The 13,926-nt window shown below is 44.0% G+C and overlaps 1 protein-coding gene across 1 annotated transcript in view; it reads left to right on the top strand.

Annotated features, from left to right (window-relative positions):
* Positions 1-1,199: 1,199 nt before the first annotated feature.
* The window catches only part of LOC307077653 (BMP/retinoic acid-inducible neural-specific protein 3-like), a 41,637-nt gene continuing 28,910 nt past the window's right edge, over positions 1,200-13,926 (top strand). The window contains exon 1 of the mRNA XM_079739084.1: positions 1,200-1,445. The gene's annotated coding sequence lies outside the window, so the exon portion shown is untranslated. The remainder of the gene's footprint in view (positions 1,446-13,926) is intronic.

Genomic DNA, 13,926 nt, shown 5'->3' on the forward strand with positions numbered 1-13,926 from the left:
GCCTATATCATGTCCTGCTATTAGATCAGACGGAGGACAGACTACGGCTGCGTTGACGTTATGTTAAGATAAGTAATGGCTTGCGTGTGGTACTTACCTATAGGCCTACTAATAAATCAAGAGGAGGGGGAAAAAACGACGTTGTTAAATGTTGGTCCAATTTAGTGTGACATTAAGTTAATAGCGTGCGCATAATAATTTCGTTTTAGTGCACATCAGTGGATTTTCATTTTCAGTCAGGGAGGCTGTGTTGGCTTGTTGTCATTCCGTGCACGCCGTGCCACGCAGCCACCTCAGTCAGTCCACCCTTCCCTCTTTCTTCCTCCCTCCTTCCCTCCCTATCTCTCTCCCTCACTCTCTCTCTCCCTCTCTCTCTCTCTCTGTCGTGCAGACATTACAGAGGGATACTTGTATCTTTAGACATGTGACTAAGTATGCGAGGCGGGACAGAGCGAGCTTGAACGCCCATATGTCGGGCGTCTCCACGCTGCCCTGGAACCTGCGGACAGCCCAGCCCCCACCTCTCCAAACTGAGATCTAGATCGCCCCCCCCCCCCCCCCCCACACACACACACACACACACAGCTCACACACCACACAGAGATGATGCGGGAGTAGGAGGCGGGTCAAGTAGAGAATTTTGCTGGCGTTGAATTTTCAACAGAACGGAATATTCACCCATCGCCTTCTCCAGTGCAGTTGCTGCACATTCCGTTAAGCACCCGCGCGCCGCCGTCGCCGCCCCCGCATTCCAGTGCGACTGTCCAACACGGAGAGATCCGGCGCGGGAAGCGCGCACGCATCCTCTTCTCCTGCAATCTGTTTTTTTGGTTGCGCTCCTCAAAGATTCTCTCTCTCTCTCTCTCTCTCTCTCTCTCTCTCTCTCTCTCTCTCTCTCTCTCTCTCTCTCTCTCTCTCTCTCTCTCACTCTCTCTCTCTCTCTCTCTCTCCCTCCTTCTTTCTCTCTCTCTCCCTCTCTCTCTCTCTCTCCTCTTCTTCTCACTCTCCCAGAGCCTCATCTTCTCCGGGCGTCTCACTGCATCTCCTGCTGGATGATTTAATTCTGTAAAGTCATTATCCCCCCCCCCCCCCCCACCCCCCAAGAAAAGGTCAACGTCGCTGCTTCCAGGACCGCTAAATGATATTGGGATAAGGACTTTACTCCTCCAGTGCACCTTGAGAAGCCTGTCGGAGCCCAAAGTTTTGCAGCTGCTGTTTACGGATGGCAGCAGAGCGGTAGCAGCGGCAGCAGCAGCCACCGGTGACTTTACACTCTTTCGGGGATTCTTCTGTGAATGTTGGAGTTTGTTTTTTTGCCATAATCTTTGAAAAGTGAGCTGAGATGAGGCTCTACCATGTCGGCAACTGCACAACAACGGAGGCTAAAGAATCCGAGGGAGAATGGGAAATACTGAGTTAAACTTTGTCTGTTTTTTCGAATCGCGGTAGGTTATCTTTCTTATTTATCTGTATATAATATATAGTGTTGTTGTGTGTTGATGTGTGTTGTTTACTGAAATACTATAATTAACAGGAATTGAGTATCAATGCTGTAAAAATAATACAACAAAAACCAAATGCTATTCCGTTCGATTGGTCTGTGATACGCTCTGGCTAAAAGCTCGCCAACCAAAACACGAAACCGAACCCCGCTGTGTCTTGGAACAGCGCGGAGAGTGTGCCCACTGCTCTATACCGCTTGATCACCATGCAAATAAAACACAAAGAAATACGAACACTGAAACACAACGCCGTGCGCATGGAAGAACACGAACACGCCTTTCACGCACACAAAGGTGCTTGCGAACGGACCCATGTGACACACACACACACACACACACTCTCTCTCCGACTCCGTCAAACACACACAGAAAAAAGTGCACTACAGCCCCACGCGCTAGCCCTTCGCATGAGCACTCACTCTTCCACTTCCACTGTCTCCACCCCCACGCCCACTTCGCCACCTGTTTCTTTTCTTGTCCTCTCTCTCTTTTCCCCTTCTCTGCCATGGTCTTTTTCCATTTTGTTCTCAGGCTTGTGGCAGGGCAGCTCAGTGACAGTCCCGTGCAGTAAGTGAGCATGGGAGTAGGGGTGGGGGTGGGGGTGTGTGTGTGTGTGTGTGTGTGTGTGTGTGTGTGTGTGTGTGTGTGTGTGTGTGTGTGTGTGTGTGGGGGGGGGGGGGGGGGGGGGGGGGGGGGAATTGGGAACGGTAGGCTACATGCCAAGCGCCCGTGGGTAGAATGAGGAATAATTTGGTGATTATATATTTCACCCTTAAGCATGGTGGGAAGACTTATGAGTCATGGCAGCTGTGTGATATTACCAACGAAGAAGAATTTAACGACAAGCCAAATATCCCCCCTACCTATCAATACAGAGACACACAGACACACACACACACACACACACGCACACACACACACACACACACACACACACATATATTTACATAATTACATAAAATCTTAACTTTATAGAAATATATTCTCGGATATATATAGAGAGCGAGATAGAGTTATAGAGATAGAGCGCAAGAGAGATAAAGAAACGGTAACAGACTTTAGCCAGAGGCAGCAAAGTCGCAGGCTGTTTATTGGTCTACAACAGGCTCTCTGTTCAGCCCAGCGCTCATCTATCTGTCCTGGGGGACTCGTGAGGCCAATCGCGTCCAGGCCTGAAAGGCACACTGTCTACTGCCATGAAAAGAGAGATTTCTCCCCCCTATCAGTCAGCTGCCCCTGAAATAAAGGAGGGTGACACAGACAGAGAGAGGGAGAGCAAGAGAGAGAGACAGGGGCAGAGACAGGGAGAGATGGAGAGAAAGAGAGGGAGAGGCAGATAGAGAGAGACAGAGGCAGGGACAGGGAGAGAGGGAGAGAAGCTTAAGAGACAGCTCAATGCATTTCCATGGTCATTCTCAAGTAAGAACTCAGTTTGGATTATTTTGAGAGTCCAACGGAGAGTATACGGTACATGTGCCGCAAAATGAAAGTGCACACATCATACAGGTGAACACACAAACAGACGCACACACAGACACACAGACAGACAGACAGAGACACACACATACACACAGACACACACACACACACACACACACACACACACACACACACACACAGCTGGTGGGGTGTGAGTGACGTGAGTATCTTTCCATAAGTAATGTGATCAGTAGTTCCCGATAGGGGAGTGTCTGAAGGAGTTTGGTTTCCGATCAACCAGGGGTTGGTCCACTGAGGGCAGCATTATGCACATAATATCAGGAGGGTGGTGAAGGCTGTGGCGGCGGAGTCCTTTGAGTTAGCGCCGCATGTTCACTAGGAAAGATGAGCTGAGGAAAACCAATTAGAGCCCACCTAATTTCATGCACGTCCAGACACACACACATGCACACAAACGCATGCACGCACGCACACACACAGATCCAACCCTCTCTTCCTCTCACCCTTTTCTCCCACTGTCGCACTCCGACACACGCACACACACACACACACACACACACACACACACACACACACACACACACACACACACACACACACACACACACAGGCAAAGTGGGGACACATCACACCCCCAGCAGCTTCAATCTACGTATTTACATGTGTCCCCGCAGTGCAGGAGAACACATCTAAAGCCTCCGCCTTCCAGCCGACGGCCCATTAATTTGCCCTCAATATGAGATGTTGTTTTTGCAGCCAGAGCGCAAAGAGTCTCCCCTCTCTCGTGTTTATTTCTTCAGTCACATACTTCCTGATGGGACAGGGACTTCTGAAAATAAATGGAGTAGGAATGTTGTTTGCATTCCTAAGTTTGTCGACGAGGGTATGCATACCCCTGCATTTTGCAATTTCGTGCACGTGACTGGGTGTTGGACGTGCGCGCGTGTGCATTGGCATGAGTGTAGGTGTGCGTGCGCGCGTGTGCGTGCACGTACGTGCATTTGTGCATGAATTGATGCGTAGATGTATGTGAAGTTGCTTGAGGAAATAGTGGGTGTTTGGTTTCCCCATGAGTGTTTGCCGGCTGAATAAGAAAGGCATGTGGTAACGTCGTGACACGGTGTATGCAGCATGAGTCAAACTGCGCCCACCATCGCTGGGAAGAGAGCCTGGGCGGGTGGGTGGGTGGTGTGGTTTGAAAAAGTAAGGATGAACCTAGTCTGGCCTCTGAATAGAAGAAAAGTTGGAGTGCTGGTGGAGGTGGAAAGGAGTTGATCATAAGACGAGATTGAAGTGGAGGCGGAGGAGGGTGGTTGGAAAGTTTTCGCAGGGTCTGTTTAATATCCAAGTCCCATTATTTTATGATAATAAGCAAACTGAACTGCGGCTTTTTCCCAGATTGGGTTTTATCCCATTCAAATTGAAATCTGTTTGTGTGTGTATGTATGCGTGTGCGTGTGCATGTGTGTTTTTGTGTGTGCGTGTGTGTGTGTGGGCATGTGTTGCTGAAAATGAGAAGACAAAGTGATAAAGAAAGTGTCTCAACGCAGGCTCCCGAGACAGACTAGAACATTAAAACTGGAACCTCTCAAATTAAGAATGACTGGGCATTAAATCCAAATCCCTTTTAAGAGGCAAAAGTTAATTCAATGTTAGAAGGAAATATAGTGCTCTGTCACTTTCTTCCCCCTCTATTTCTCACTCTCTCTGTTTAAGAATTTGTGGTTCTCTGAAAATAATGTGAGTATATGTATGTGTAGGTATTTATGAAGAGCCATGGGTTGGCAGCCATAATAAGGGTGGCATAGAGCCATCTTTTTAAATAAAAGCATTCCAATTGGGCTTTTATTCACTCTTATCCTTGTTATTATTGTTATTTCTGTCTTTGACTCCCAGGTTCTAGGCAGAAAAAAAGCTAAAATAAAAGAGAACAACAAAGCATTGCCTTTAACCACCCATAGCATTCTTAGAATTGGCTGTTTAAGTGGCCCCTTTTCCACCTAAAATGAATGTGTTGTTTCAATTTATATATGACAAATAATAATGCAAACGACAAACATTCAATGAAAGTATAGAGTCCTAAACCTAATTACTCTCTACACCAGCACTGAACACAACTGGGAATTCAAAACCACGGACAGCGCAGTTTTGAAGCGGCTCTTTTAAACATACATCCTCTTTCCCTCTCCCCCCTTCCCCTGTCTCTGTTTGTCTCACGTAACTAGCCAGTCAGAGTTCATATTTTGGCTGTTTTCTTTTTGATTATGATGCCAATTTATTGGGCTCTGAAGCCGAGGGAAATCGCTTGACGGATTCCACTTACTGCGAGAAGCTTGCCGCCTGTCTCTAACAAATTGGCATCTTGCTAACATAAGGAGCAAGAAGGAGTAACATTCAGCTGGATGCAAAAAATATGACTGTTGATATTGAACCCATTGTTAAAAATAGTAAAACAAATATATATATATGTATATACTGTTGAACACAGTCCTGTGAGCAGGATCTATCTGTAACCAATATAATTATTTAAAGTGGGATTTATTTCCACATGCAACAGACTTAACCTCGTACCTTAGGGTGCAAAGATACAATCCAATAAACCAACCACATTCACACATATCAACAAAGGAGAGATGAATTCAGCCTTTTGTTCAAGCGGGCCTATCTAAGGGTAAATGTCGGCCGCCCTGTAATGTACAGTAAAGTGGATTACACGCCCTGCGAGGAGAGAGTGTGATTGTAGAATGTGAGACAGGATGAGGGGCGAAGAGAGGGAGCAGAGGAGGGGGCCATATACAAGATCAGCTCCCATCTTCCCTCCTCACAGCTGTGCGTGATTGAATTAACCCGCCCCCCACCACCCCCCTACCGGCCCAACAACAGTGCATTCCAGTGATTTGAGAGGCGCTGGAAGCTCCGGTGCCCCCAGCAGCCTCCACCAGGAACCTGACGAAGCTACGGTGAGGTGCCGCGGGCCGGCTGGATTTAGCGGTGCTCTGCTTCTTCCTCTGACCTTCTGCTCACTCTGGAGTTCATTCCACTCATTCCATACTATCTGCGGCGGGGGGTTAATGTGCACACACACACACACACACACACACACACACACCAAAACACATTTATTTATTGATGTGTGTGTGTGCGTGTGTATATGTGTGTTCATTTGTGTCTTTGTACGTGAGGTGTGTGTTAACAAGTGTATGAACACTGCCTTTTGCTTGGAGGGATTGAGTGTATGTGTGTCTGTGTGTGTGTGTGTGTGTGTGTGTGTGTGTGTGTGTGTGTGTGTGTGTGTGTGCACATTGTTGTCTCCAGATGACTCATCTACAGGCCACGTGCACGAGACTACAGTCACCGTCCCTGCTTACTGAGCGGAATTTCATTTTTGATGTCTTCTTCCTCAGGACGCGTTGGGTGGGTGGGATGGTGTGGGGATGGGGGTGTTTGTGTGCCAGGCAGCCAGACGAGCGAGACTGACACTGGTATTATCATTTGAACAAAGGCTCCCGCTTCACCCTTCGGCAACGGCATCAACAGCTATTGTTGACACTGGTGGGATGGGAGATAACTGGGTTAATTAGGGATAGGGGGGGAAAAATTACTTGTTGGTTAATCAGCATGTGGGGAACAGGCTTAGAGGGTAAGGGGGGGATGCTGTTATGCGGTTGGGGTATATCCTGTTTTCCGTTTCCCCTACTCTGGGAATAGTTTGTTATAGTGTGTATGTGTGTGTCAGTACGTGTATGTGTGTGCGTGCGTGCGTGTGTGTGTGTGACTGCTCGTGTACACGTGTACACGTGCGTGTGCATTTGTGCGTCCGTGCGCATGTGGGCTAGTGGCTGACAACCAAGGCTTAGCTAATCGCCCAAGTTAAACATTGTTATCCTGTTAACCAGATTATAATGGCCGGTTCTCATGAACCACACACGCAGGCAATTCACTTCCCGATTTATGTAGCATGACTTTCCCCCGTCGCCGCCCCACCACCAGTAACACGTCCATCATCTCTACCCCTTGTCCTCCGTTTCCCCTTCAATCCTTGCACAATGAGTGAAGTATTAGCATGTCCTGATTTACATACCAGCGGTGGTACAGTAAAGGTGACCCGACGTGATCATAGCGTCCCAGGCACAAAACCACTGACACTGCAGATGAACACGGCACTGTGCCTTTGCACACATGCACATGCACACACACACACACATGCATGGCAACACATGCACGTACGCAGACACACACCGAGACACACACACATACGTTCGTGCATGGAAGCACATACACTTACACAGACACACAATGACATACATAAACGCACACCCACACATACGTGAATTGAAACAGAAACACACGTGCACAGACACACACAGACATACGTGCATGGAAACACACACACACACTAGTGCACAGACACACACACACAGCTACACAAACACTCAGGTACCTTATGTCTACATAGCCCTGGCATGGCACCAGAAAGTACGTTTGGGCAGATGTCAGGAGACAGAAAGTTAAGTAGCCAACGGAATGCCTTGGGTAAAACTCTGGAGAAAGAATGGAGCAGGGAATTTTTCAAACGTCATCAAAACCGGTGATCAAAAGACCCCCTAGCATCAGAGTCTTTCTCCTCCACTGCAGTAGGTGGCAAGATTAACCATCAGCATTCAGCATACTTTTCAGTACACAATAGGGAAGGGTGCACAGTGTACTTTAACGTAGAATATATAGATATATCGTCTTGTAAAATAAAATATTCTACATAGGGTACTTTAATGTAGAATTGATGAATACTGTCCCGAGTATTTTGAGTCAATCATCTTGATTTGTGAATTGTGAGTGAAAGAAGGGCAGACTTCAAGAGGGGAGGGATAGGTCTTTTTGTATCTTCTGTTGCCCTAACAGTTGCCCTAAAAGTCATTATTATTATTTGTGGGAGCAGAGATTCGCCTTCTTGCTTGAGCACAGGAAAAGATTAGTTGTCGTGTTTTATCGCCTGCGAAGATTTGAATCAAGGTTTTTACAGGTCAGCAACAATCATTATTGAAATTCGATTTCTTCTACAATTTTCAGTTTAGTTTATGATATTTGGAAAAACAAGTTTGTTAGTCGATACAAAAAATATTTTTGTTTTATTGTTCGGTTTTAATGTTAATTTAGTTTTTATTAATTTCAGCATTGCTTTAGTATTTTGTCAGGGGCAAGATTAAAAAGGTCAGAAAAGGCATCATGTAGTAAAATCTCAGTTGTATTTGTATGTACATGTATGTATTTTTTCACTTAGGGCGGATGAAAAACCAAACATAAAAGACGAAAAGAAAGGTTCTCTATCATATGGGTTTATTTTAGTTTGTTTTGCGAATTGACAATACAATTTAAGTTAACTATCATTTTTTTGGAAAGCCTTGTTTAATTTTCATTTCAGTTAAAATAAAACATTCCCACCTTATTCATTTCATTTAAAGTTTTATTTAATGATAACTTTCATTTGAAGTTGATAACAACACTGTCCATACATCCTTATTAAACATTTAAATGATTAAATGTCAATAACATTCTGTCATTGAGCCTTAATTCCATTTCAATGCATCAATGACCTTCTTCAAAAATTACTTTAATAATTATTGAAATGACTTGTTATTTTAAGTTATTACCATCATTAGTATCCAAGTATAAGGAGACATGTTTTGTCTTTCTTGTTCTGTGGAAGGTGGTGGCAAGTCCATCCATGGAATCACAGATGCAGAAACACTTGAGTCTTATTGACACAGAATCGTAACTCACCCTTAACTCAACCTTTAATTATACCTCTGACATCCTGCTTTCTGAATATCCATTTACTCCACTTTTTCCTAAACACTTAACCATTGCTTGATTCTACTTCAATGGAGCTCAACAAAATTTGTTGAGCTCATCTGAAATGTGCCGTTATCTAAAAGAAAGGGCTCTAGGTCATGTGTAACATGCTCTAAACAGGATAATGTTGGACACAATAAAGAAAAAGCTAATTTGGTAGAGCAAAGTTCTACCACCCGCCACAAAATTTGATGTAGGGTCTGGAAAACAATGTTCAAACATTGGCACCGCTTATGTGCTTATCCCCAATGCATTAAGAGCAATGGTACGACTAATACAATTGTCACATTGCACAGAGGTGCCAAATGCAATTAATGCCATTGGAGACCTCCTTCTGCTGGCTTTGCACTTACAAAAAGATGCAAAAAAATAAACCTTGCTGTATGCTGTGTCAACATTTCACTTGTTAAGCTAACCTTCTAACATTATGCATACCGCGCTTGCTTGTGGGCAGAGCATTTTCAAAAAAGTGTGTTATTAGCAAACATTCTCAAATTCTCTCCTCCCACCACCCAGCCCGATTGGTAGGCTTCCTGCTTAAACATCGTACTGTGCGGTGGGCCATAAATGTAATGAGATGCCATGCCGTAAAAGAGTACTGAGTGCCGCAGGGGCGGTACACAACACAGCACACAATTAGTAGCAGATAACATCACCTAGCCCCAATTTGAGTCACGGAGGAGCAGCGATGGCACTGAGCAGTGTTTAACCAGAGTAGGTGTGGTCCCCCAAGGCAGATGTCCCAGTCGGTTACTCACGAAAATAAAACAATAAGCTGTGGAAAAAAGAGATTCTACAGTGACAAAACATTTTGACTGTCATTTATACTGATCTGGCTCAGAGACGTCGCGGAGTGAGGTACTCATGGAATCACTGTAATGTGTAATGAATGCTACGATCGCGGTACACGTCACTCTGACAAAGACTTGTGTTTGTGGTTTTGCTGTTGATTTTTGTTGTCTGAAGGGCCATGGCTTCTAACAGTATCCTGTGAATGTGTTACTGACTCTGGTTGAGCCCATGTAGAGAAGCCTGGATTTCCAGCCACTCTTGTGACGCTTCCATTTGGCTGTGCTCTGCTGGCGCAAGAGAGAGCCCGGAGGAAGTCAGGTTGGCGCATGAGCTGCGATTGGGCAGATTGGTCTTGACACCAGTCAAAGGGCTCGATGGGCAGCTTGATGGACCAATTGCTGCCAGCAAACCGCCAAAAGAAACACATTTGGCCAGAATACATGTAGCGTACATGTAAAAGCTATCAACAAAACAAAAGGCTTCACTGAACCTTGTGTCAGATTGTTGGTGAAATGTTCCATGTTAAGACCTTTCTCTGAATATAATTATATGACTCATTCTTCACCAACTGCATATTTGATGAAAGAGCTGATTTTAATTGGAGCGTAATAAATAGAGCTTGTTATTAAAGCCGTCAGTGGGCATACAAGTGTTTGAGCTTTTTTAATGTGCTTGCAAAACCTCAGATGAACGGATGAACATTTGTGTTAAACACTCCTGAGTGCTTTCAAAAAATTGTGAATTTCCAATCTGATCCCACAAATAAATACACTGGACCTTGTCAAAGAAGCCATTTAAATGACAGATTGAAAGTCTCTCTCAGCTCTTGTCAATGATGGAAACCTCAAGAGGGTCCTACACAAACATTTCGGACAGTCCTTTGAATGATAAATGTTATTGCCTTGACAAGGCTAAGATTATTATGCACCAGGGACACATGCCTATACACAGCCTCGAACATCCGCTGCCAACACACCCTTTCGGAAACCTACAAAGCTTATTGTTGTATATCATAATTGAAACTATGATTCGACAGACTAATAATAGTGGATTATTGAACACAGAGCTCAACATTATAAACAAACAAAAGCGTTTGGTTTTGAACACAAAAGGTTATACAACACTGGGCCACACAATAGCCATTGCTTTGCTTTTTTTGCACTACTTCCTGAAATCTGCTTTTTATCTCAGCGAATGCCAGGCCTCAGTCCGCACCTGTGTCGGAAAATCTATTTCCTTATCATTTGCACTCTGGCGCTCTCTCGCAATTCCCCAGAGAGGGCCGCACAGGAGGAACAAACTGCGATTTCATTTTATACCGTGCCTCCAAACAGCCCAGGGTTATTGTGGCTCCGTTTGCGTTGTGCAAAATCATATGTCGAGCCGGCCCACCAGAGGACAACCCCCCCGCTTACTGCCGCCCCCCACCACCCCACTCCTCCCATTGTATAAAATGAAAACACCTTTCTCTTCAAGTGCACCCCGACATTAGATGTGGTTGTTGTTTTCAGATTATGCAGCAGTAGGTTGCGGCTGTGTGTGTGTGTGTGTGTGTGTGTGTGTGTGTGTGTGTGTGTGTGTCTGTGTGTGTGTGTGTGTGTGTGTGTGTGTATGCATGGAGGTGGCAGGGTGGGGGTGTGTGGACGCTCGCCTGGAGGCTCAGTGTTGTAAACAGTGCTAAATGCAAAAAAACAATGTTTACGTGATGCTGTAAATGTGCGTTGTGATCCCCATGGTACCGAGGAAATAGGAAGGGGCTGATGTAAATGTGACGCAAACCATACTCACAAAAACGATGAATGCAAAAAGAAAAATCAATGGATACTGATAAACGTAGAGTTTGTTTACAAGAATGCATTCCTGCTTACTCACAAGATGTTACCTTGTGGCTTAAAGGAAATCCTAAGGAAAAAAAGGAACTGATTGGGAAGTGTGTATATTAAAAAAGCACTCTGTGAAAACGAGGGAGAAGAGAGAAAGGTCAATGGGAATAAAGAGAGAAAATGTGTGCGTGTGTGTGTGTCTGTGTGTGTGTCTGTGTGTGGGAGAGTGAAATTGGGAGTTAAGTTGGAGCGGATGAAGCTTGCTTGTACATTCATTACGTGGCCCAGAGTCCCGTCACAAAACACACAGCTTTGACTTTGGTCGGTAATTTAAACATCATTTTAGTGGAGGAAATTCGTGATCTGTTTTTTAAACACTTTTACATTCCCCCAGTACATGTAATTATTAAACATTTTTAAAGGTTGTACAATCCGAGACTGTTTTCTATTTCCCAGCCCTTTTTTTTTGCTCTGTTTTTACCTGAAGGTGGCAAATTTGTTTACAATTATTACAAGCATTTTGTATTAATTTAAATTTGAATACATTGCAAATGTTTAATAATAATAGTAATAATAAAGTTTATTCGATGATATACCAGATGGTTTTAGTTCTTCAACATGGACCATTGTATTGTAGGGATGAGATTGCTCATCACTTCAATTCACATTGAGTATACCATCAGCTTTGGGTCGCGCCCAACACTCACGCTCTCATACTTGTTTCAATTAATGTTTTTAATGCTTGAGATACATAAACCGAATTCCAACCTGCCTCTTTAGCAGCAAACACACACACATGCACACACATACACATACACACACACGCATGCACGCACGCACACACACACACACACACACACACACACACACACACACACACACACACACACACACACACACACACACACACACACACACACACACACACAAAGCAATTCCAATGAAAAGTGAGGGTCAGGAGGGGATGTAGTTGATGGTGAATGAGTTTTCTAATGCATAACAGTTGGACAGTAATGGGAGATCTCCATGAGGGCCAGCAGGTCGCCACATCTCGAGTTGCACTAAACCAAATGGAGGAAGTTGTGAAAGAAGTTATGAGAGGAGATTGAACAGCAGAGTTTAAATATAAAACAAAAATGTCAAACAATGTGTTTCTCATCGTGCCATGTATGCATCCAAACACATGTCCTATCATTTCAAAATATGACATTACATTAACATGACAGCCGAAATGACAAATTGGACAAAAGCAAAGATGGAAATTACAAAAGAAGCATATGAAGCTTATGCAAATATTTTTTTAAAAAAGACTGTTAATTGATAATTGAATATAATTAAACAGGCCATGCAACATCCTTCCTCCCTGTATCTGCTTTTTTGGATGACTGCCTGTCTTTAAAAAATGACCCTGCCAGGCAGTTATTTTCACTGATATTAACACACAACACACTCCCCTCCGCTGTGTGTAAGGTCACTTCATATACAATACACACAACGCACAACACACATACACACTGTGTAAACCAAAGCGACGCCGCTATAACGTGTAAAGTGCTCATTTAATAGTAGTTGCATGCCAACTGTAGACAATAGGGGCCCTGCCAAGTCCCTGCCAAGTCCACTCACCGCTATAATAGGAGGGACGTAGGAGACAGAGATATATTCATCTTCCATTATTTTCAACCCTTTGATTTTCCACCGGTTTTATATGTTGAAGAACAAATATTTCAATAGACAGTCTTCTCAGTTTTTCCTGTACAAGTATGTTCATGAAAATGAATTCCTTCAGTGTGTGTACAATGTATATGTAGAAAGACAGAGGGGACATGCAGCAACAGTAGCATATATATTTCCAGCTGTATGTTTATCCAGTAAAAAGCAACAGCACCATGATAAGGAATTGTTTAACACCTTTCAAAATGGAAAAATGTGATATTGGTATGTGTCCAGATATCCATAGGACAAAATTCCTTATCCTATCCTACCTACTTATTTCCTTCAACACCCCTACTACCATGAACACATATTGATCATATAGCAAGTCACTAATCCACTTAACCATTAGAGTCAGCCACATATAGTGATACTGTTGTATTCTAACTATGATTATTTTAGGAGTGCTTTGAGGTGCAGAAGGATAGGCCCATTTCACTGCTTATTGCCCGTCTCAATGCTCATGGTGGCATGGAAATGTAACACACAATGACAAAAATACACAAAAAAAACGTTTTGGTGTTTGTGTATATTTTGTGTTTATGTAATAAAATCACCAGTACTTGTTGATAGAGTATACCCCTCCACATTTTAAGAACATTGACAAGTAGTATAAACTGTACAGGGAATCTGAAAAGAGAAAATTATACCTAGGATTGTATGTCACTGACAGGGGGTAAAGCAAGTATTCACACAAAGACCTTGTGCAGAGACCCAGTAAAGATATATTTGGGTTTTATCTTGAATGTTGTAAATATGTCATATAGAGAAGTGGCCCTCTCTTGCTGACATGAGCCGGCCCGTGT

Source organism: Pollachius pollachius (assembly GCF_949987615.1).
Source record: "Pollachius pollachius genome assembly, chromosome: 7".
NCBI classification, from domain to species: domain Eukaryota; kingdom Metazoa; phylum Chordata; class Actinopteri; order Gadiformes; family Gadidae; genus Pollachius; species Pollachius pollachius.